The 22,622-nt window shown below is 46.5% G+C and overlaps 1 long non-coding RNA gene across 2 annotated transcripts; it reads right to left on the minus strand.

Moving 5' to 3' along the window:
- Positions 1-866: 866 nt before the first annotated feature.
- LOC132591827 (uncharacterized) lies at positions 867-21,051 on the minus strand. Of its 2 annotated transcripts, XR_009557241.2 has the most exons (3): positions 20,726-21,051; positions 10,042-10,126; positions 867-979 (listed from the first exon to the last, which is right to left on the minus strand). It is a non-coding gene; the product is annotated as an uncharacterized LOC132591827 (long non-coding RNA). The 2 variants fall into 2 exon arrangements; XR_015949366.1 differs by lacking the exons at positions 10,042-10,126; positions 20,726-21,051 and adding an exon at positions 9,614-10,007.
- Positions 21,052-22,622: the final 1,571 nt, after the last annotated feature.

The raw sequence follows: 22,622 nt of genomic DNA on the forward strand, positions 1-22,622 counted from the left end.
CAGCAAACTTTTCCCACAGGGGGCCGGTCCACTGTCCCTCAGACCATGGGGGGGGCAGACTATATTTTTTTGGGGGAAATCCCCCCACCGACTCTCCTTTCCCTTCTCCACAGCACCGGACAAGCCCCAGTGGCTGCTAACATGTGCCCTGCGAGTGACAGGGGCTGGCAGCGGTGGCTGCGGAGGGACGATGAGTGGCGCGAAAGGGCTGGCTCCAGAGAGGGGTTGCTTAAAATGGCGCTCAGCAAACCAAGGCTCAACAAAGCCCAGCCCCCTTCCTCCTCTAGACAGGGCGGGGAGAAGCCAGGAGGAGGGAGGGAGGAGGTGCTGCCACGGTGTGTGAGAGGGAGGTGGGGAATGGCGCAGCCCGAGTGATCAGAATCCCCACGCCAATCTGCGCAGCGATTCCTGGACCGTCCACGGGTTGAATCCAGAAGGCAATTGGGCCGGATCCGGGCCCAGGCCTTGGTTTGTCTACCCATGGTCTAAGATGCATAGACTGTATTTGAGACTGTGGCATCTTTCTACTGCGAAGTATTTCATACCACTTAGCCATTCTTGCAGACTCTGCTTTGATCATTCTACGTTTGATTTCTGTGAACAAGGACTATAAACTATAACAATGGGGGTGGGGAGAGACTTCAAGTTCTACAACCCTTGGCTGTAATGTCCTGCCTTGTAAATTTGAGCAAACTGAATGGCAGGTAAAATATTTATGGAAATATGGGATTGTCTCTTTTTTAAAAAAAAAATTAAAGGTTTTCTTGGGAAATACAGAATTGTTTTGCAATAAAATGTGGCCCAGATTATGGGCAAAATTATTCAAAAAAAATGGACTACTGCCACTACCAAGATAACGCTGATGCCAGTCTCATCTGATCTTAGTGGATAACATAGTTGTAGAAGCGAAGAGTTCAATTTGTTGAGATGAATTGCAGGTTCAGTGTGTTTTCGCCATTTCAACAGCAGATGGCAGAGTCTGAAAAGAAAGGAATCAAACTTTAAACATGGCACTGTTCGTCTGGAAATATACAGATGTGAAGTGGCTTTCTTTCAGACCCTGACAATATCCACAGGATTGCTTGCTAATGGAGCAAAGAAATTTGGAGTGGAGGGCAGGGGAATTTTATGCAAGCATAACACACACACACACCCCTCTCTCACACACACACCTCTGCCAGTATTTCACAAAAATCAGTGGAATAAATACAAAAGAAGACAGTATCCTGTGCTGCTGTTTCATTACTTTGTCATTGGCTGTTTTGTTGTTTTATTGTGTGATCTGAATGCAATTTATACTTTGCTGTAAATTTTTCTTAAACCTGCCCTGCACCTGGATGGTTCAATAAATAATTGGTGGTTAGAATGCTAGAAGAGGGCTGGGAAGGCCCCAAATTCATATCGCCAGTCAGCAGCGCCACATTTAGGGTAGTGGGAATGGTTCCCCCCGCCCAAGGACCTTGAGCCGAGGAGGCACAAAACAGTAATTCTTATTCTCGTGAAAGGCGCTAAATTTTGTCTTCACTCAGGGTGCCCTATTGCCAAAATCTGCCCCTGCTACTCAGCCATGAAGTTCAGTGGGTGGTTTTGGGACAGTGACTTATCTCTCAGCCATACCTACTTCAGAGGGAAGTGGGACTTCCTTCTTCATTCACCTGGGCCAGGTGCAGGGATGAAAAGATGTGACTAACTCAATCAAGGGGAAGGATTTCAACCAGGTATTAAGCAACCACCCTTGTGGATGGCAGGGTCTTGAAGAGATCGAGATTTATTCTAGCATGCTGAGGATGAGCATGAATGATTCCAGACTGAAAGAACAAAAGAACTTAAGTAAAAATATACAGTACAGTCATACCTCGGTTTAAGTACGCCTCGGTTTGAGTATTTTCAGTTTAAGTACTCTGCGGACCTGTCTGGAACGGATTAATCCACTTTCCATTACTTTCAATGGGAAAGTTCGCTTCAGGTTAAGTACACTTCAGTACTTAAGGAGGCAACCAGGGGAACATTTAGTGGGTTAGCCTAGTCCCTCTGGTCCAGTGATGGCCAAACTTGGGCCCTGCAGCTGTTTTGGGACTACAACTCCCATCATCCCTAGCTAAAAGGATCAGTTGTCAGGGATGATGGGAATTGTAGCCCCAAAACAGCTGGAGGGCCACGTTTGGCCATCACTGCTCTAGTCCAATAACCACATGCCGCTGGACAGAGGCAGAATAGGAGCTAATGGGTCAAGATGGGTCCCTGTGCTCCACGTAATCTGGTGGCTCATAGAGCAGGACAGACCTTGACAGGAATTTGGTGTACGTGCAGTTAACTTTCCTTTCAGCGATGGCAACAAAAATATTTGAGCATTTACAGAGATAACATGGATTAAATGTTTTTACAGCCTTTTAAAGAGGCTAAGCATTCCAGCAGTATCATTCCAGCAGTATCTTCATCAGCTAGAAATGATTAAGTGCAAGGATGGGATACCACAGTTCTCAGCCATGAAATAAAAGTGTAGGAGAAAATAAGCAAACTATGCCATGACTGGGGGCCATAATTACCAAGGAGGAGCATTCTGCCCGTGTCCATGTATGTGTTGGAGTCAATGGGGCTTAGTCGAAATCCACTCCCTCTGTGTGGGAATAAATTTATTTTCTAAACTACAGGGGAGTTTTTCCATCCAGACATATTTCTCTGATGTATCAGTCCTATGAACTACTCTCAATATATGACATGTTAGTGTAAGAGATGCTACATTTTTAAACATCCATGCTAAACCATCACTATTTGCCTCATTTCATATCACTACCATTCCTTCCTTGGTTGTCTCAGTAGCTTCTCTGAAGGAACATTTTTCAGTCACACATTGCTATCAAGCCGGGTTTTTTTTTGTTCTCCATGCAAAGTTGAACACATATCTCTGAATTTTATAACAAGGAATAACAATAACTTAAATGGTTTAAAACAAAACAAAAAAACCACACATTTTTTCTGTTCAGATTCATCATATACAACCAATTGGTAGAGACCATGTACTTGCCATAGTTAGTGATTAGCATCCCATACATCACTGAACCCCAGCCCAAAACCTCAAACAAAATTAACTTGTCCAGAAACTTGTAAGGTCAGCTGCCTGTCACATACATTTCAAGCCTCTAATTTTTATCTTTTGTGCAGATGGGATGGTGGGCATGAACTTTTCCTCATCTTCAGCTCCTGCACATACCAAGACTGGGGCAAGGACCTTCCTCCTGACATGTTCTCTCACGGAGCTAGAATTCTGTGAGGTTTTTAGCTAATTTTATATATACAGCAGGTAAGCATGGAGGTTCTGTGTCTGCAGGCTTCCCTGTTTACTTCCCTGGAAGGAGTTGTCCCATATCTTCAAGTGAATGGAAGCTCCTCTGCTCATCAAAATAAAATTTGCTAGACTGAAGCAACAAAATAGAATGTGTAGAAACCCATTCATTCCTCCCTCCCTCCCTAAGCCAGGCAGAAGCTTTCTGAGCTTTGGGAAGAAGGCAACAAGGGATCCAGGGGTCATGCAATGCAAGTCATTGGTGACTGGGAGCGGCCACCGAGACCATATAACACCGGTCCTGAAAGACCTACATTGGCTCCCAGTACATTTCCAAGCAGAATTCAAAGTATTGGTGCTGACCTTTAAAGCCCTAAACGGCCTTGGTCCAGTATACCTGAAGGAGCGTCTCCACCCCCATCATTCTGCCCAGACACTAAGGTCCAGCGCCAAGGGCCTTCTGCCAGTTCCCTTGCTACAAGAAGCCAAGTTACAGGGAACCAGGCAGAGGGCCTTCTCGGTAGTGGCACCCACCCTGTGGAATGCCCTCCCACCAGAAATCAAAGAGAACAACAATTACCAGACCTTTAAAAGGCATCTCATGGCAGCCCTGTTTAGGGAAGTTTTTAATTTTTGATGGATTTCTGTATTTTAATATTTTGTTGGAAGCCGCCCAGAGTGGCTGGGGGAACCCAGCCAGATGGGTGGGGTATAAATAATTTTTTATTATTATTATTATTATTATTATTATTATTATTATTATTATTGACATATTTATTTTGATTTCCCTTCAGGTTTCAGGTTGAAGTAATAATTTGAAAATGTGACTGTTCACTAAATGCTTAGAGAAGATGATTCATCGCCTCCTGGGTTATGAATCCTGCATCTTCAGGCAGAGAGAGATAGGTATTGGGCAGGGATCTTGCAGCTTATTATTGGATTGTGCTTGCAGTCATACACTGTGACAAAGTGCTTGATAAAGATCTAGATATGAGTATTGATAACATGCACATACACATATACATACAGTTTTGGGGAACCTCTGCCCATGGGTCAGAACCCAGCACGGGTTCCAGTTTGGTCTGCGGAGCTGTTTCCCCTAAACCTTGCCCACATCTGATGCCACATACGATGTGACAGGCAGAGATGCAGCTGCATTGGCTGCAGAATGAAGCCACGGCCCATCAGCTGATTGGTGGTGTCTTCAAGCTTGCTGACCAATGGCCCTTTGAGGCACCATTCTGCACTCTTCATGAGCCCTGAATGGTGCTTTGAAGTCCCAACAACAAATGCCTGACATCAGTGTGACATCAGGTGATTGACAGGTGGGCAGCCTTGCCCATCTAACAAAGTAAGACCTTACTGGCCCAATCAGGTCCCCCACCTCAGTCATATATGTATGTATCTACATACATAAAGAATAAAATTACTTCTCCTCTGCATTGTCTACTTGAGAAGGTCATCAGAGCAGATTGCAAATATGTAAAGAAAATCATAACAATAAATAAGTAAAGAAACACACAGAGAGAGAGAGAGAGAAAGAAAGAGAGAGAGAGAGACTGAAAGACTGAAACAGGAGGGCAAAACCACAAAATCAGCAGTGCCACAAAAACCACAGTTTACACAAAGCCATTCCCCCATGCTGTCTCGATTGTGCTCTAGCTTTCTTTCCTTCTGTTGCTTTTTTGCATGCCATTGCCCTTGTACATCAAGTCAGGGAGACATCATACATCTAAGTTGGTCATTGGTTGTATGTTGCTTTGGGTTGCCATGGGCAAGATAATACAACCAAGAAATTCAGTAAATATTATTATTATTGTTATATTATTTATTATTTATACCCCGTCCATCTGGCTGGGTTTCCCCCGCCACTCTGGGCAGCTTCCAACGAATGCAAAAATACATTAAAATACCACAGATTAAAAACTTCCCTAAACAGGGCTGCCTTTAGGCGTTTTCTAAATGTCAGGTAGTTGTTTATCTCCTTGACCTCCGATGGGAGGGCGTTCCACAGGGCGGGTGCCACTACCGAGAAGGCCCTCTGCCTGGTTCCCTGTAGCTTTGCTTCTCGCAGTGAGGGAGCCGCCAGAAGGCCCTCGGTACTGGATCTCAGTGTCCGGGCTGAGAAATGGGGGTGGAGACGCTCCTTCAGGTATATAAAACCGAGGCCCTTTAGGGCTTTAAAGGTCAGCACCAACACTTTGAATTGTGCTCGGAAATGTACTGGGAGCCAATGCAGATCTCTTAGGACCGGTGTTATGTGGTCTCGGCAGCCGCTCCCATCATCATCAACATCATCACATACATAATTTGTATTTATGAAATAGCCAAGAGATCCTGCAAATGAGCAGAGGGGCTGCTTCTGCGACCTGGTATTCTTCCCATCAGCAAGTCCACTTGCAACGTCTTCTCTGCCTTTCCCTCTGGAGGGAAGAGCCTGGGAATGGGCTATGTCCCCAGGTGCTACGAACCAATAGATTTTCCAACACAATCCTTTTATTATTGCATTTTAAAAGTGCATGTTAATTGTAAGCAACTTTTGGAGCCAATCCAAGCCAAAAAATTGTGGCACCTTTTTTTTTGCCCTCCTGAAATCTAGCTCCCCATTTTGGATGCTCATCTTGGTATCTCAAATTAGGGAAAAAAAATGGGCAGAAATTGTATTTCAGTAAAGTCCTTGCAGAGGTGAAGCAGAGACATCACCTTGCCGACAAAGGTCCGTATAGTTAAAGCTATGGTTTTCCCAGTAGTGATGTATGGAAGTGAGAGCTGGACCATAAAGAAGGCTGATCGCCGAAGAATTGATGCTTTTGAATTCTGGTGCTGGAGGAGACTCTTGAGAGTCCCATGGACTGCAAGAAGATCAAACCTATCCATTCTGAAGGAAATCAGCCTTGAGTGCTCACTGGAAGGACAGATCGTGAAGCTGAGGCTCCAATACTTTGGCCACCTCATGAGAAGAGAAGACTCCCTGGAAAAGACCCTGATGTTGGGAAAGATTGAGGGCACTAGGAGAAGGGGACGACAGAGGATGAGATGGTTGGACAGTGTCCTCGAAGCTACGAACATGAGTTTGACCAAACTGCGGGAGGCAGTGCAAGACAGGAGTGCCTGGCGTGCTATGGTCCATGGGGTCACGAAGAGTCGGACACGACTAAACGACTAAACAACAACAACAACTAAGTCCTAGTAAAAAAGAAAATCCCTACAAGAAAAACAACAACAACAAGTACGCTGACACACCAGGGGGGAAGTTTCCAGTTAAGCTCATTCCTTGCTTTACTAGTTTTCTGCTTGCACTGATGTTTTTTACCTCCAGGCAGGAGAGCATTAAAAAAATAGTACACTCCCCCCCCCAGTCTAAAGTGGTGAACTCCATTCTACCATCTCACTCTCCTCTTATTCTGCTGCATGTATAGACTAGTCCAAAATGAGACATTGCAGGGTGAGATATCAAGAGATGTGTGACTCAACCCTTGGGGTTGGGCGGTTACGACAGCAACAGTCCAGAGAACTTGAAAGCTGTTTTAAGAATCGTCCGAGCCATTTTCTTCATGCAACCTTGCCATCGTAAGCATGCAAAATATCTGAAGCCAACTGTTTATCACAAAGATCATACTGTTGTGTTTTAAACCACAGTGAAAACTCCTATAGGTAGCTTACAGTGAATACATCACCACTGTGTTTCCTCCACCCTGATGCAAACAAAATTCAACAAATGGGCTTTGAAAATTCGCTTGCAAAATTCAGGCCGTTTTGCAATACTCAAAGACGCATCATGCTCCCGTATGTTAGCCAATCCCTTCTGAGTCATAAACCTTGCCTGCACTTATTTGTACTGGTGCAATTATGTGCTTTCCCTGCGCATGGTCATAAGACGATAGAGTAACCCACATGTTAATTACATTTGCATCTCTCGCTTTATTCCTCTGTATCCAGTAATGGCTTTGAATGTCTAGCCTAAGTAAATACCTCTCCCACTAGAATAATGATGCATTTATTTATGCCTATTGCCATTCCACCCCATCACAAAGGCTGAGGATTATCTGGTCTTGCCCATGGAAGGGTTTTGCATCATGCCCTGCCATGCATCCACCCAAGGACGGCAAGCTGGCGGCCTAGCCACAGATATACATAATGCTACTCTTTATGGAAAATGCTGATTAAACTGTTCCATAGCAAACACCTTGCTGCTGTGTCTTACTTATTTAAGTTATACAAGATGGCCGTGCAATTTATTGACACACGCCGGTGACTCCCTACACAGCTCATAACTTTCGTAATATGAAAGGAAAATGGAAACAAAGTCAATGCATTATATATGAAGGCCATGAGACAGAGAAGTGGGGAATATTGAGAGGTGCGTACGAAGCTAGGACTTGTTGTTTTCCCCAGAGCACTTCTCAATTCTAATAGCAGCTTTGAAGCAAGGGGGGGGGTTGGAGTGGCAATTTAGCTAAGTAATGTCAGGTAATGCTAAATAATAATGATAATAATAATAATAATAATAATAATAATAATAATAATAATAGATATCCTTTTTAATGATTTCTATGCAATTCTACACACATTTTACGTACCAAGCAAAGCTAAATCATATTAATTTAACAAAAATATTTTTCGAATTCCCAAATCATGTTACAACTTTTTAGCACCCCTGAGCTTTGGAATTTGAAAGTTGAAAAATGTAACACCCCCTACTGATCCACTGTCATCACCTCTGCTGCAATGGACCCCCTTTTTTCTGCAGTAGGCTAAACCTGAACTGTGGAAGCTGCTCCATTAGTTCATATCAACCTCAGACTGCCCTCAGCCAACCCTCGTCTTCATACTTGCAGCTGATCCAAGGGGTAGCAGTGCTGGTCAGTTTCCTCTTCCACAAGTCTCAATGTTGCCCGTATCAAGCTCAACAGGGAGGAAGACAGCGGCAACATTTGAATTAGTTGCCTCTTCCTGTCATTGGCTCTAGAATAGGCACCATCTCCAGGAGGCCTTGGGTGGCTGGGCCCTTCCACTGAGGCAACGACATGTGATATGACTGCACAAATAAGTGCATGCAAGGTTTATGACTCAGAAAAGATTGGCTAACATGCAGGGCCAGTTGTAGGGTTTTTTGTGCCCTAGGCAAGATCACCTTCTGGCACCCCCTCCCCATTTCCCAGAGTTGTCGACCATTTTTAGAAAAAATAAAAGTGGAATAAAAAATAAAATAGAAATAGAAATAGAAAATAGAAAAAAATAGAAAATAGAAAAAAGTAGAAAATAATAATAATAATAATAATAATAATAATAATAATAATAATAATAATAAAACAGCTGAGAGGCTCGGCTCGGTGGCCCCAGGCTCGCGCTCCCTGCGCGCCTCTGGAGCTTCGCACGGGGAGCGCAAGCCTGGGGCTGCCTCCACTGCGCCTGTCAGCTGTTGAGCGGCTTCGGGCCGCTCTCCGGAGGCACCGGGGAGCACCGGGGGGCGGCGGGCGGCAGGCAGGCAGGCTGGCCGGCGCCCCTCCATTTTGGCGCCCTAGGCAGCTGCCTAGTTCGCCTTAATGGACATGCTGGCCCTGGTCACACGCACACGCCAGGCGTCCACAATGTTGGGTGGAACCTGGCGCACCTGGGCTCTGGATCCACCTACTGTTGGCCTCCCTGGCTTCCACCCCACCAGTCCAAATGGGCCCCAGCCACATACCCTCCAGCATTTCTCCGATGAAAATAGGGTCAATCCTATTCAACAACAACAACAATTTTATTATTTATACCACACCCATCTGACTGGGTGGCCTCGGATACTCTGGGCGGCATCCAACATATATAAAACATAATAAAAACTATACAGGGTTGCCTTCAGATGTCTTATCTCCTTAGCCCCAGGTGGGTCACATAATTCCAAACCCTCCAACATTTCTGCAATGAAAATAGGAACGTCCTAAGGAAAAGTGGGACATTCTGGGGTCGAAACCGGGAAAGACTCTGTGAATCCGGGACTGTCCCTGGAAAATAGGGACACCTGAATGCAAAATGGCTACTGCCTCAAGGCAAATCTTTAAAAATGTAGTATAAACACTGACAACTGGGAAACACTGGTCTGCCAGCGCTCCAATTGGAGAACAGCCTTTACCAAAGGTGTCATGGGCTTTGAAGAAACTCGATCTCAGGACGCAAGGGAGAAATGTGCTTAAGAGGAAGGCACGCTTGGCAAATCCACACCGTGATCAACTCCCACCTGGAAACCAATGTCCCCACTGGGGAAGGACGTGTGGATCCAGAATTGGCCTCCACAGTCACTTACGGACCCATTGTTAAAATCATGTTTATGGAAGACAATCTTACTTGGCTACGAGTGATCGCCGAAGAAGAAGAAGAAGAAGAAGAAGACGACTGCATTTTCCCTCTAGGACCTCCATGCTCCATTTTGAAGTCCACAATACATGCACATTCCATACAGCTGTGAAAGATCGCTCACCCCGCCCCCCCCCCAAATGTGTAGCATTGCTTTTCTTCCACATAAGGTGCTCATTTCGTTCCATGACTCTTGTGCTCAGTCTGGAAGGGATATGGCTCCACCTCTGCAGTTTCACAGCCCTTGGGCTCTGTGACTTGTGCCAACTTTCGTTGAGCGGCCTCTCCCAACTCAAGGCACCAGAAATTACTTTCCTTTCTCCATTCTACACCTCCTCTTTGCTCTTTGTGTTCCCATGCTCAGCATTGTTTGTGTAAAGGTAAACTTTGAGATAAAACACAAAGGACTGCAGATTTACCTTTCAGGGAAGCAGCATCAGCTGTATTGAGGCAGCTGGCTCCATCCGCTGACGTTGCCCGCATGTTCTTATCGATAGAGGAAGCCTGAAAGAAAACACAGTATACACTTACACACACATGTCAAAATACTTATAACCAATTCCCAATGTTCTCCTAGGCTGTGTACACGCCATGGCCAGACTCAATTAACCTGAGGTGCTAGAGGAAGCCAGTTCAACTTTTCCCACTAGTGGAATGGAGCTCTCCCCCACTCCTCACTTCTCCATGCCTCCTCCAGATCCACTCTGGAGGGCTGGGAAAACTCCCCCCCCCCCAAAAAAACCAGCACATGGAGGAAGAGAGTGGACACCATTCCTTATGGCAAGCAGAAATTCTTGCTCTGATGCACATAGTTACGAAGTGAAAAAAATATATGAGTCCAACATTTGGGAGAACTGTCTACTGGGGAGAACCAGAGGGCTGTGGTGGAAACCACAGTGGTGATAAATCGCTTTGGATTCGTTTTGCCCTAGGAGACTCTTTTTCTAAGCCTCATTTTGGCTGTTAACCTACAGTGGGATAAACATAACTCATGCTCCAGTGCCTGATCTAGAAGCCATGCCAATGCCACCTTGGTTGTGGTTTCCATTCTGTGAGTGATGTTTATGCATTACACCTCCAGCAATTACTGTCCACGGTGTGCTCCAGTTATACAGATGCAGAAATAAGCCAAACCCTGATAAGCCGAGGCCCATTTATCTTGCCTCCCCCCGCCCCACTGAAATGTGGCAGGATAGCATCATTGATGGTTGGCATGCTGCTGCTTGTCTGGGGAAGGCGGAGGCAAAGGCAGTGCCTGGAAAATGCTGCAAATGCTAAAATGCTACTCAGGAGGTCATGGGCTTTCTCATGAGCAAGTGGTTTTGTGGTGGCCTGTTGGGCAAGTGACAAGGAAGGAAAGAGCCATAGGGCCCCCCCTCTTTTAACCCTGTGTCTGTGGCAAAGGTTTGAAGAAACCCGGAGGAAGATTTGGGTCAGTTATTTGGCAAACCTGAACACAAATCACAGAATCATAGAATTGTAGAGCTGGAAGGGAGCCTGGGGATCATCTAGTCCAACCCACTCCAATGCAGGAATATGCAGTTGTCCCATATGGGGTTCGAACCTGCAACCTTGCTGTTAACAAGTGAGCTATCCTCTAACCAACTGAGCTATCCAGGCACTATGCTAGATTCTTGTTCAGAAGTCAAGGAGTACTCAAATGTGCAGAAGGGTGGCACTCAATTAAGTTATACTCAGAGTAGACCTATGGAAATTGATGAGCTGAACTTAATCATGCTTGTTAATTTCAAAGGGACCACTTTGAGTAAAACTTAGTTGAATGCCACCCAAGGCTCTTTGGTGATCAAAGATCCTCAAAAATTTCTAAGGGGGCGAGCCAATCAACATGTACAAATTGATGGCTGCTGCAAGAGGCATTGGATCAGCTCCCTTAACAACTGTTTCAGGTGGAGCAACTCCATGCGTGAGAGAAAGCTGGCCATTGTAGTACTTATCACTAGGGAGAGCTCTGTGCCTTGAAGATGCAGCCATTAAAATAAGTTGCAATCCAGATTAATATCATTGCTGTTACTTTCCATATCAGTATATCTCAAAGCTTGCATTTTTTATCCTTATTTACATTCACTCTGCTATGATTTAATTCGATGAATAATTAACTGATGGAGTGCCTGGCTACAAGATGCAGAGCTGGTGGACATTCACTTGAAGTGTACCCAAACTCTCACTATTTTGTAGGATGAATGAAAACACACACTGGAACTTGGAAGTTTACACAACTAAAGTGGATTAAACCCCCCTCCCCCGGTTCTCCAGCAGATCAAACCCCCTTTAAAAACAACAACGGAACTTTTCACGGTTTTGAAAGTGATGAGGAAAGGTACTGAAACAGATGGAAGGAAGGAATGATTAACAGGAAGATATATAAACACCCCAACAGCCTACCAGAAGGAAAGCAGGAGAAATATTCATGGTCTTGTAACATCCCAGCAAAAAAACCCAGAACAAATGGTCAGTATAGGCTCATCTGATTTAAACTCTGCATAAACTGTGCACATGCGAATCAGGATGCACAATGAATAGGTCATCTGTAAGGTGGGTTAGACGGCTTTCAGATTTACAGATTTGTCCATCACTAGTTGTGATCATTGACTAATAACAGAACACATATTTTTGCATGCAGAGCTCAAAGTTATCAATTCCTTCCAACTCCTGGTGGGGCTGGGAGAGACCCCCTGTCCGAAACCCTAGGAGAACCACTGCCAGTCAAGGTAGACAATGCTGAGCTAGATGAACTAATGGACTGACCTAGTATAAGGCAACTTCTATGTTCTTGGAATAGCCAGGTGAGGCGATAGCCTGGGTGATGGGCCATTACGGGAACAAAGGAAGGGACTGGATGAGAGATGGCAAATGGATGGGGGCCCCTCCCTCAGGACAAAGGCAGAGTTGAGAACAGAGAATTGAGTGATGTGAGCTAGAAGCTAAAAGAAAAAGCTTCAGACTGGGAAGCTGGAGAGAGTCAGAGCAATGTTTGATTTCTGTTTAAATCCAAGTCTGTGGCTGTGGACAAAACAAAGCACTCTTGGGGTATTAATGCTGTGAAACCCTGTTTCCGGGTCATGCACCACTCCTGGTACAATGGGACACTGTGATGGAAACCAGAGCACACAGAAAAGCCGTTTACTTTCCTGCCACAGTGGTACCTATTTATCTACTTTATACCTGCCAAGTCTCCCGCTGAAAAATGCGGGATCAGCAGAGGCGCGGCACCAGAAGTTGCGTAGGAGCAACTTCCGGGGCCGCTCTTCCCATGTGTGGGCACCGGAAATCAGGCAGAGCGGCACTGGAAGTCGCTTCTATGCATGCCCGGCGGCCATCGGGTGTTTATTAACCCAGATGCCAACTTTGCTGCCACATACACCCGGAAAACACCATTACTGGCCCCAACAACATCCAACATACCATCTCAGGACTATTTAATTGCTCATCTTCTAACACTGTGTATGCCATCAAATGCCAACAGTGCCCTTCAGCTCTCTATATTGGACAAACAGGCCAAACCCTACGCCAAATGATAAATGGACATAAATCTGACATCAGGAACCACAAGACAGAGAAACCAGTAGGAGACCACTTCAATCTCCCAGGACATTCTATACAAGATCTCAAAGCAGCTATTTTATTACAGAAAAATTTCAGAAACAGACTGGAAAGGGAAGTTGCTGAATTGGAACTCATTACCAAGCTTAAAACCATGGAGCCACCTGGGATGAACAAAGACATAGGATTCTTATCTCATTATGCATGATCAAGCTTTCTTTAGCGCCTCAGCCCTTGCTTTCCCCCCGCAGGACCTATTGCAGTCATCAGCAGTCGTTAACAGCCATCAACAGGTTTACCACTCCTATCAGCCCATCACCCATTCCCACCCACCCCCACCACCCTCTGAATATACATAAGGGTCTGGTTACTTCTGTTTCAGTGTATCTGTGTATCTGAAGAAGTGTGCATGCACACGAAAGCTCATACCAAAATAAGAACTTAGTTGGTCTTTAAGGTGCTACTGAAGGAATTTTTATATTTTGCTTCAACTCAGACCAACACGGCTACCTACCTGTCACCAAATGCTGTGAGACTTGTTTCCAAGTGAACATGCACAGGAATGCAGCCTTCCACAATAGAAGTTCCGTCACTGCGTAGCACTTCAATATATTGGGCACATCTGACCCCTGGACAAAGCCCAGCGTGCACCCCACCCAGTGGGCCCTGATCCCCCTGCAGAATAGTTAACATGGACTTTGTGGGGAATGATAGAATTGTACAGTTCGAAGAGACCATAAGGATCATCTGCTCCTGCAATTCAGGAATCTTTGGGTCTCAAACCCACGACCCTGAGACTAGAAGTGTCATGCTTTAAAGACTGAGCTATCCCAGTAGTCCTCACATAGATGGCCCGATGGGGCAGATGGTGGTAATGGTGAAATGATTATGTGTCATGTAATTTTGGGGATGGTGCAGTGGACCGTTTCCATCTTCCACACCGCCTGCCATTAGTTACGCCTACACATTTTAACTAGAAAACTTCCCAGGAGCTACCAAGGGTTTCTTCCTCTTGTTATGGTCCTAAATTACCCAGCAAAGTCTGACACGTGTCTGTTCTCTCTCTTGAATCTAGGCTCACTGCCTGAAATTCCCGCTTATCCCATATAAAAGGGAACAAGCATGCTTCCCTACCTCAGAGGGATGCTGTAAAAAAGTCAAAGCCCTTCATCTCTTAGATATACTGTGAGGATGGATGTTGTATTTCCCATCACGATTCTTTTTTTTAAAAAAAAGGTTAACAATGTTTTCCATTGACGAGTCTCCGCTCCTCCTTTCTTTTTTTGATGGGAACCAATTCAGGCCCTGTAATTTGTTTGTGAGGAATTATCCCATGGCTAAATTTTCCAGTTGTGCAGAGGTTGAAATTCAGCCTGAGCACATAATAGCTCAACAGCCAGGAAAACCTGTCGAGACGAGTGAGCACCCGCTGACATATCTTCCCTAGTCCCAGCAATGTTTTCTTACCAGGGAAAGAAGTGAAAGAGCAGCGAGTCCAACCTGTCTTTTCAACAAAAGCCCTTTGTCTCATTAAAATCTTAGCGCTACTGAATATCTTAAGCCCGAGAGGCCTAACGTACTATTTATTTGAGCTAGAAAGGAGGGCAATCTGAGGGTTGCCCTGATGTTTCTTGAATCAAAGACTGGACGGACAGAGTTGCAGGAGCTTACCTGCCAAATCATTTGCCAAATCCAGAACGAAATTTTGCACGCTTTCCAAACTTTGAAATTTGCATCCAGTGCTTGGAGGGTTGGGGATTTTCATCTTTCCAGAAGAGTATTATTTGTGGGAGGACTGAGGTTAATGTGAAATATACCAAATGCTATGGAGAGTCAGTATTCGGACCTTGTCAGATGCTGTCAAATGTTGACTTTCTCCCCCCCCCTCCCAAATGAAAATACAGAAGCCAATGTGGAAGGGGAGTGAGGGAGAGTAAGGTGTTGGAGGTCTGAGGAGGACGCATCATGTAGATTGCCCAACACCGGCTAAACTAGTCTACTGCCTTCAGGTGCAGCAGAGCACGCTTTCCTGTCACCGGTGTTGAAGATTCAGCAAATGTCAATACATTGAATTTTGGGGGGTGGGTGCTGCCTTGTCATTTGCCTCAGGCAGCAAAATGACTTGAGTTGGCTCTGAGCAGAGAGGCACTATGGGAAGGGTAGGGAACCTCAGCCCAGGGACCAAATGTGGCCCTCTAGGTCTTTCTAGCTGGCTCTTGGGATGATTCAAAGCTACACTCCACCCTGGCCCTGCTTTTCACCCTGAGGCTTTCTGCCTGCATAGATGATAGAGAGGGGTATGCAAATACGTCAAGAAGATAGCCCACTATACAAAGGTGAAATTTAAATTTCTTACTTTAGCCTCTCCATCCCTGCACTATGTCGATGGTCTGGTTCACATAGGATCCTTTACCCATTACCAGTGCTATTTTTCTAGGAAAAGAAGTGCCAGAAGTCACCACAAACACTTCCCTCATTCTCCTAGAATGGCAATGGCCACCCACCTGAGCATGGGCGTAGGCAGGGGGGCAGGAGGGGGCAGTTGCCCCCCCTAGAAGCAGGGCCGCTGGCCAGCCTGCCCCGCTGCCGCCCGCTGCCGTCTCCCTTCTCCCTGGCTGGCTGTGGAGCTGGTGGAGGGAAAGCCAGCTTTCCCTCCACCCGCCCCGCCGATCGCGGAGGGGGAGGAGGGGATCGGATTTCGCCCCTGCCGATCGCGGAGGGGGAGGAGGGGGTTGGAGCAGCCCAATTTCGGGCTGATCCTGGCGCCCCCTCGCCCCTGCTGATCGCGGAGGGGGTCGGAGCAGCCCATTTTCGGGCTGATCCTGGTGCCCCCTCGCCCCTGCCGGTTGCGGAGGGGGAGGAGGGGGTCAGAGCAGCCCGATTTCGGGCTGATCCTGGCGCCCCCTCGCCCCTGAATGACCATGGCTTTCCTTGCCCCACTGTGGCCCCTCCCCCACCCCTTGGCCCCGCCCCTTGCCCCCTTATTTTGATCCTGGCTACTCCCCTGCACCTGAGAGGTGCCGGAACTGAGTTCCAGCGAGTTCTGGCTGAAAAAAAGTCCTGCCTGTTACCAAACTATCAGAAGCTGTTGGGTAGGTGCTTACAACTTTAGTAGCTCCTACAACAGCAAGCACATGGATCAATGAAATTGTCGATGGCCACCCCCTTCAAAGTCTCTCTTGAGGATTCCAACTTGCATTTTTCTTTCTTCAGCTGCTCCACTCATATTTTCATTCTATTCTCATTGCTGCAGTTGTATGATTCATTAAGCCAAGTGACCCAAATGAGTCATTCGGCATTAAGCAACGTGCTAAAATTAACCCATGGGACGTGTCAAACTTGGGTGGGACCAGGATTTGGGTGAACCCTTGCTGCTCTGACTGCAACCCACAGGTCCCATTATTTATTTATTACATATTATATCCCCTTTCCTCCAATGAACTCCTTTTGCCCCATGTTATCTTCATAATAGCCCTATGTCAGGAGCCTGTCAGCAGCTCCCGGCTGCTTGCCCAGGAAAGTATAACGACAAGGAAAAGTTTTTTTAATAGTCCTTTTTTATTTCAGTCTTTACAGAGAGAGGCTATAGAACCCAGCCTCTTGGATAATGATGTTGTCCCAAGTGAATCTCCACCCTCCTCCGTCTCTCCCACTTCCTCATTCATCATCATCATCATCATCATCATCATCATCATCATCATCACCTCCTCCATGGGTGCTGCTATGTGCCCTCTGTCTTTGAGCTCTTTGCTCTCCTACTTTTAAGGCTCACCGGGTTCTGGGAGATGGGGGGTCTGGAATGCTTTCTAATGACGTGTCAGCCAGTTGCTGCTCTAACTCTTCCATGATTTCCCAACTTTCCCCCTCATCTGCCTCTGAGCTACGACCTCCCTCAAACCCCTGTTGTGAATCTATACTGTCTTCCTCTTCCTCCTCCTTGGGTCAGGTTGGGGAGGCGGTCTTCACCATTCCTCCTCTGCCCAGTCCCTGACACCCTATGAGGTAGGTTAGGCTGAGAGTGTTGATTAGGCTGAAGTCTGAGGATGTGGGTTGAACCTCCAGTCCTAGTCAAACACTCAGATTGCTACACCCTGCTTCACATTACCTGCAGAGGACCACCAGCCATCACAGATGAGCTCAGGACAGGGAGCCTACCTGACTGCTCAGAAAACTCATCGGTCTAAGTTGCCAATGATTTCAACCCTTGACGTCAGTAACCCAGCTGAGTTTACACCAGGAAAATGGCAACGGTGAACTCAGGCGAAGTTGGCTTTGTGGATGGAGTATGCAGTGAGCAGACTGGGTTTTAACGTTAATATTTCTAGTGGTGCTATATTTATTCGAAAATGTATTTTACCAATAATAAATTGTACTGCGGGAAAAGAAAACCTACGTCACGGGAATGCAAGTCTTGTGACTCCAATTAAGGTCACAGAGATGCTGGATCATTGCCTTGCTAATTTGTTAAATCCCTTTAAAAGTGTGTGTGTGTCATAGATAGGAAGGGTGGCAGTTGGAAGTTGGCTGGTTGCTAAGCCGTTGTTTTGCTGACTGTGGAAACTTCAAGCAGATGCTGTGTCTGCAGGAGTTTGTGAGGACAGGCAAGATATGGACTGATAATTTATGCACTGTTACGAAGGAGTTCTGGAAGCAAGAAGACCCTCTCTTGGGCTCAAGGGAGTGAAACACATTGCATTGGACTTAGTATACATGTATGATGTGAAAAGGATCTAGGAGTCTTGGTAGACCACAAACTTGACATGAGTCAGCAGTGTGGTGCAGCAGCTAAAAAAGCCAATGCAGTTCTGGGCTGCATCAATAGGAGTATAGCATCTAGATCAAGGGAAGTAATAGTACCACTGTATTCTGCTCTGGTCAGACCTCACCCGGAGTACTGTGTCCAGTTCTGGGCACCGCAGTTCAAGAAGGATACTAACAAGCTGGAACGTGTCCAGAAGAAGGCAACCAAAATGGTCAAAGGCCTGGAAATGATGCCTTATGAGGAACGGCTTAGGGAGCTGGGTATGTTTAGCCTGGAGAAGAGAAGGTTAAGGGGTGATATGATAGCCATGTTCAAATCTATAAAAGGATGTCATATAGAGGAGGGAGAAAGGTTGTTTTCTGCTGCTCCAGAGAAGCGGACACGGAGCAATGGATTCAAACTACAAGAAAGAAGATTCCACCTAAACATTAGGAAGAACTTCCTGACAGTAAGAGCTGTTCGGCAGTGGAATTTGCTACCAAGGAGTGTGGTGGAGTCTCCTTCTTTGGAGGTCTTTAAGCAGAGGCTTGACAGGCATATGTCAAGAATGCTTTGATGGTGTTTCCTGCTCGGCAGGGGGTTGGACTGGATGGCCCTTGTGGTCTCTTCCAACTCTATGATTCTATGATACTGCTTGTAATAGTTGCCATCCTGCAAGTAAAAGAGTCATCTTGAAAGTCTTGTGTGTAGAGTTGATTTCATCACCAGGGCTTCGAGTACTGCATCACTCTGCATGACTCCTGGAAAATAGCTAGATCATTTAACTCCTGTGAGCATTAAATTTCTATCCCTCCCAAAGGAGTATTGACATTTGCCAGGGTCTTAAGCCCAGAAGAGGACCCCACCAACCTAACCTTTCCATAGAGTATACAAGAAGATAAGATGGAGCCTAAGATAATTTGCATGTTTTGCCTCATTCAGGTTAGGGAATCGAGGGTGGCCTCCCCACAAACCAGGGCTTTTGTGCAGCTGGAACTCACTGGAACTCAGTTCCGGCACCTCTCAGGTGGGCGCCATTGTCGTTCTAAGAGAACGAGGGAGATGATCAGGGTGAGTTCCAGCACCTTCTAGAAAATTAGCAGTGCCCGGCACCCGGCACCAGCACTGTCCGCCCGCCCCATAACAAAAATGGTGACAAAGCTGGCCTCTCAAGGAAGAACATTTCACGTTTCCGAGCACAATTCAAAGTGTTGGTGCTGACCTTTAAAGCCCTAAATGGCCTCGGTCCAGTATACCTGAAGGAGCGTCTCCACCTCCATCATTCTGGCCGGACACTGAGGTCCAGCACCGAGGGCCTTCTGGCAGTTTCCTCGTTGCGAGAAGCCAAGTTGCAGGGAACTAGGCAGAGGGCCTTCTCAGTGGTGGCGCCTGCCCTGTGGAACGCCCTCCCAACAGATGTCAAAGAGGAAACCAACTACCAGACTTTTAGAAGACATCTGAAGGCAGCCCTGTTCAGGGAGGCTTTTAATGTTTAATAGATTACTGTGTTTTATTTTTCTGTTGGAAGCCGCCCAGAGTGGCTGGGGAAACCCAGCCAGATGGGCGGGGTATAAATAAATATATTATTATTATTATTATTATTATTATTATTATTATTATTATTATTATTATTAATAGCTACTACAGAAAAGGCTTCTTATTTCCATGACAACCTCTGGACCTCTGCAGGTGGCACATGGAGAAGGGCCTTGGGTGATGATCTCAGGGTCCAGGCAGGTTCATGTGGGGAAAGGTGACATATGTCCTCTTTTTCCAGGACATGTCCTCTTTTTCATGGGTATGTAAAATGAGAGCCGTCACGGTGATCCACAGTTAAAAAGGAGAAGTCAGCAAATGTGTCCTCTTTTTTGCTCTTCAAAATATTGCAACTCTTAATTGAACGAGGTCCTGAGCTATATCAAGTTTTAAAAAAACTAGCACTTTTTAAAATAAGCTCTGCCTCAAAGCATCTGTCTCTGGGTTTTTTGAAAGCACACTCCAGTCTGCTTGCCAAACCCCCGTCTTCCGTAAAAAAGGGGGGGCACTGAATTATCTTTAACTCAAACAGGTGGCATTGTATAAAAAGAATGTGACCATATGAGAATGAGCTGAAAATGTGCCGTCAATAAGACTCTTGGCATCACACACACTCCTATGCACTAACAGAATGATGCACAAGTAAACTGTGGGGTTTTCTGTCATTCTAAATATACCTATCCAGGTGACAGGGTAGCTGTAAGAAGCAGGTATGTTCACTTGTGGGAAAACCTGATTTAAGTTGTTCCCAGACATAGTAAAGGGTGTTCTCTCTGTTTCTTTTTAACAACTCACAGAGAGGTTGCACTATGCAAAATATTGCTCAAGGTTATCCAATCTGGCAAAATGCTAACCTTCTAACCTTGGGATACTAACGTGAAATTTGAAGAACATTAGGAAACACTTCCCCTGTTTTGCTCTCGTGAGTTATGATTGATTGCCATCAGGGCCCTTTGGGAGTACAGACAGGCATAATTCAAATATCATAGAAATCACAACATTGGTTCGTCTACTTCAACATCGTCTACACAGAATGGCAGTGGTTGCCCATGGTAACAGATAGGGGATTTTCCCATCACTTATCTGGTGATGCTGGAGGTTGAATAATCAAATCATAGAGTTGAAGGGACCGTGGGGGTCATCTAGTCCAACCCCCTGCAATGCAGGAATCTTTGGCTCAACATGGAGCTCAAACGCATGACCCTGAGATTACGAGTCTCAAGCTCTACCAACCAAGCCTTCTGCCATTGAATTACAGCTCTTACCCGACAGAAAACTCACAGTGGGTCCATTAGTCATGATCTGAATGCGGTTTCTTCCCAGCTTCACCGTTTGAATGGCATACATATCTGCAAACCCTGCTTCAGCCATCAATCTTGCCTTTCTTTCTATGTATCGGGTAGGCAGCCTTCTTTTAAAATAAAAATAAAATAAAATAAAATAAAATACTGGAAGTATGTCTGTTCTGCCCCCCCATTAAGTATGTCAGATCTGCCCCCCATTAATAACTCCCCCAAAAAACAACAACAACCATCCTACATTTTCCCCCAAAAGAAAAAGTGCAAAACTGAGAATTGAGAGGAGATTTCCGAATGCCATGACCCTCAGCAGCCAATCAGTGTTCTCTGCAGCTGGCTTGTGCTGCAACCTTGGGGAACCCGTTTTTCCACAGCTCCAGCGTGGAAGGAGAAAGTACTGTTGGACTGAACACAGGGAGGACACATTTTCCGTTTGCTTGCAGTGCTCTGGAAATCTCTTGTCTGCCTTCGCCTTTAGATGGCGCCACATGCTTCTCCCATACCTACCTCTCTGCATGGCCAAGACAGGAAGGTTTGCTCTGCAAAGACCTGAGTCCACAACTCAAAGCCATCAACAGGACCAAGGCTGCACCAGGAAAAAACTTGTTTCTGAGTGAGGCCTGTATTAATGAGGGAAAGAAATTAATCAACACTGCTTCGAAGTCCCCAATGCCTCAGCCCTCACTCCCCCCCCCCCCGTGGACTGTCTGTGGATCGGCGTGGGGATTCTGTTCGATTGGGCTGCACCATTTTTTCCGCTGCGCCATTCCATTTCCCCCTCTCTCCTTCACACACACTGTGACGGCGCCTCTTCCCTCCCTCCTCCTGGCTTCTCCTCGCCCTGCCTAGAGGAGGAAGGGGGCTGGGCTGAGCTGGTTAAGCAGCCCCTCTCTGGAGCTAGCCCTTTCGCGCCGCTCATCTTCCCTCCGCCACCCTGGTGCTCCTGTGGGCCAGAGAGCGGAGTGGACGAGCTCTCTCTGCCTACCCATGAGAAGCAGTGGTGGCGGTGGTGGTGGCGGCGGTGGCAGCCCCTGGGAAGGTAAGTGCAGCGGCTGGGGCTGGGGCTGGGGAGTGGGGAGGAGGACTACTTGCCCCCCACCTCTTCTTCCAGCTTCCCCCCCCCAGTGCCGTTTTTCCAGCCCACCACACGGTCTGAAGAACAGTGGACCAGCCCGCGGCTAAAAAAATTTGCCGACCTGTGGTCTGGGCTGACTTCTTGCATAGGCCAGGGAATTCTAATATGGGGTAGCCATAGTGGGAACTGAAGCAAACTGGTCTGCACCCCAGATCAATTAATTCAGAATACTGTCTTTGACCCCCACCCACCTCTGGCATGTGTCTGCCCCACCCCAACAGATTCCCCCCGAGAGTATGTTGTCCTCAAGAGAAAAAGATTGCTCACTTGTGGAGCAACAGACATTTGCCTTGACGAAGACAGCTGAAATTTTCAGGACACTGAAAAGTTGACATGGTGTCCTAAACCAGATTCTATAGTTTCACTGTGCTTGCCTTCCCACAACATCGGAGTCTGAGCCCAAACACGTACCTAGATGCCCCTTCTTCTCTTTCATGCCATGTAGTTCATCAGGAAAAGGAGGAGAGCGGCTCCTGCTGTCTGAGAGATCGTGTTTCAGGAAGCCACGGGGAAATTCCCCACTGCAGGGCTCTCCCCCAAAGCATGGGCCTGGGCTCACATGAATTAATGTGACGCCCGCTTTCAGTAGAATATGGGGCTCCTGCACACACCTTCCATTGTTGCTGCAGAGGAAATGTCAACAGGTGCAGTCTGCCCTCGTAGTGCCGCTGGCACAAGGAAAGTGTCACCTTCTGGAATCTCCTCTCAGGAGCCTTCTCGCAAAGTCCT

The sequence above is a fragment of the Zootoca vivipara genome, chromosome 3 (assembly GCF_965207765.1).
Source record: "Zootoca vivipara chromosome 3, rZooViv2.hap1.1, whole genome shotgun sequence".
In the NCBI taxonomy this organism is placed as follows: domain Eukaryota; kingdom Metazoa; phylum Chordata; class Lepidosauria; order Squamata; family Lacertidae; genus Zootoca; species Zootoca vivipara.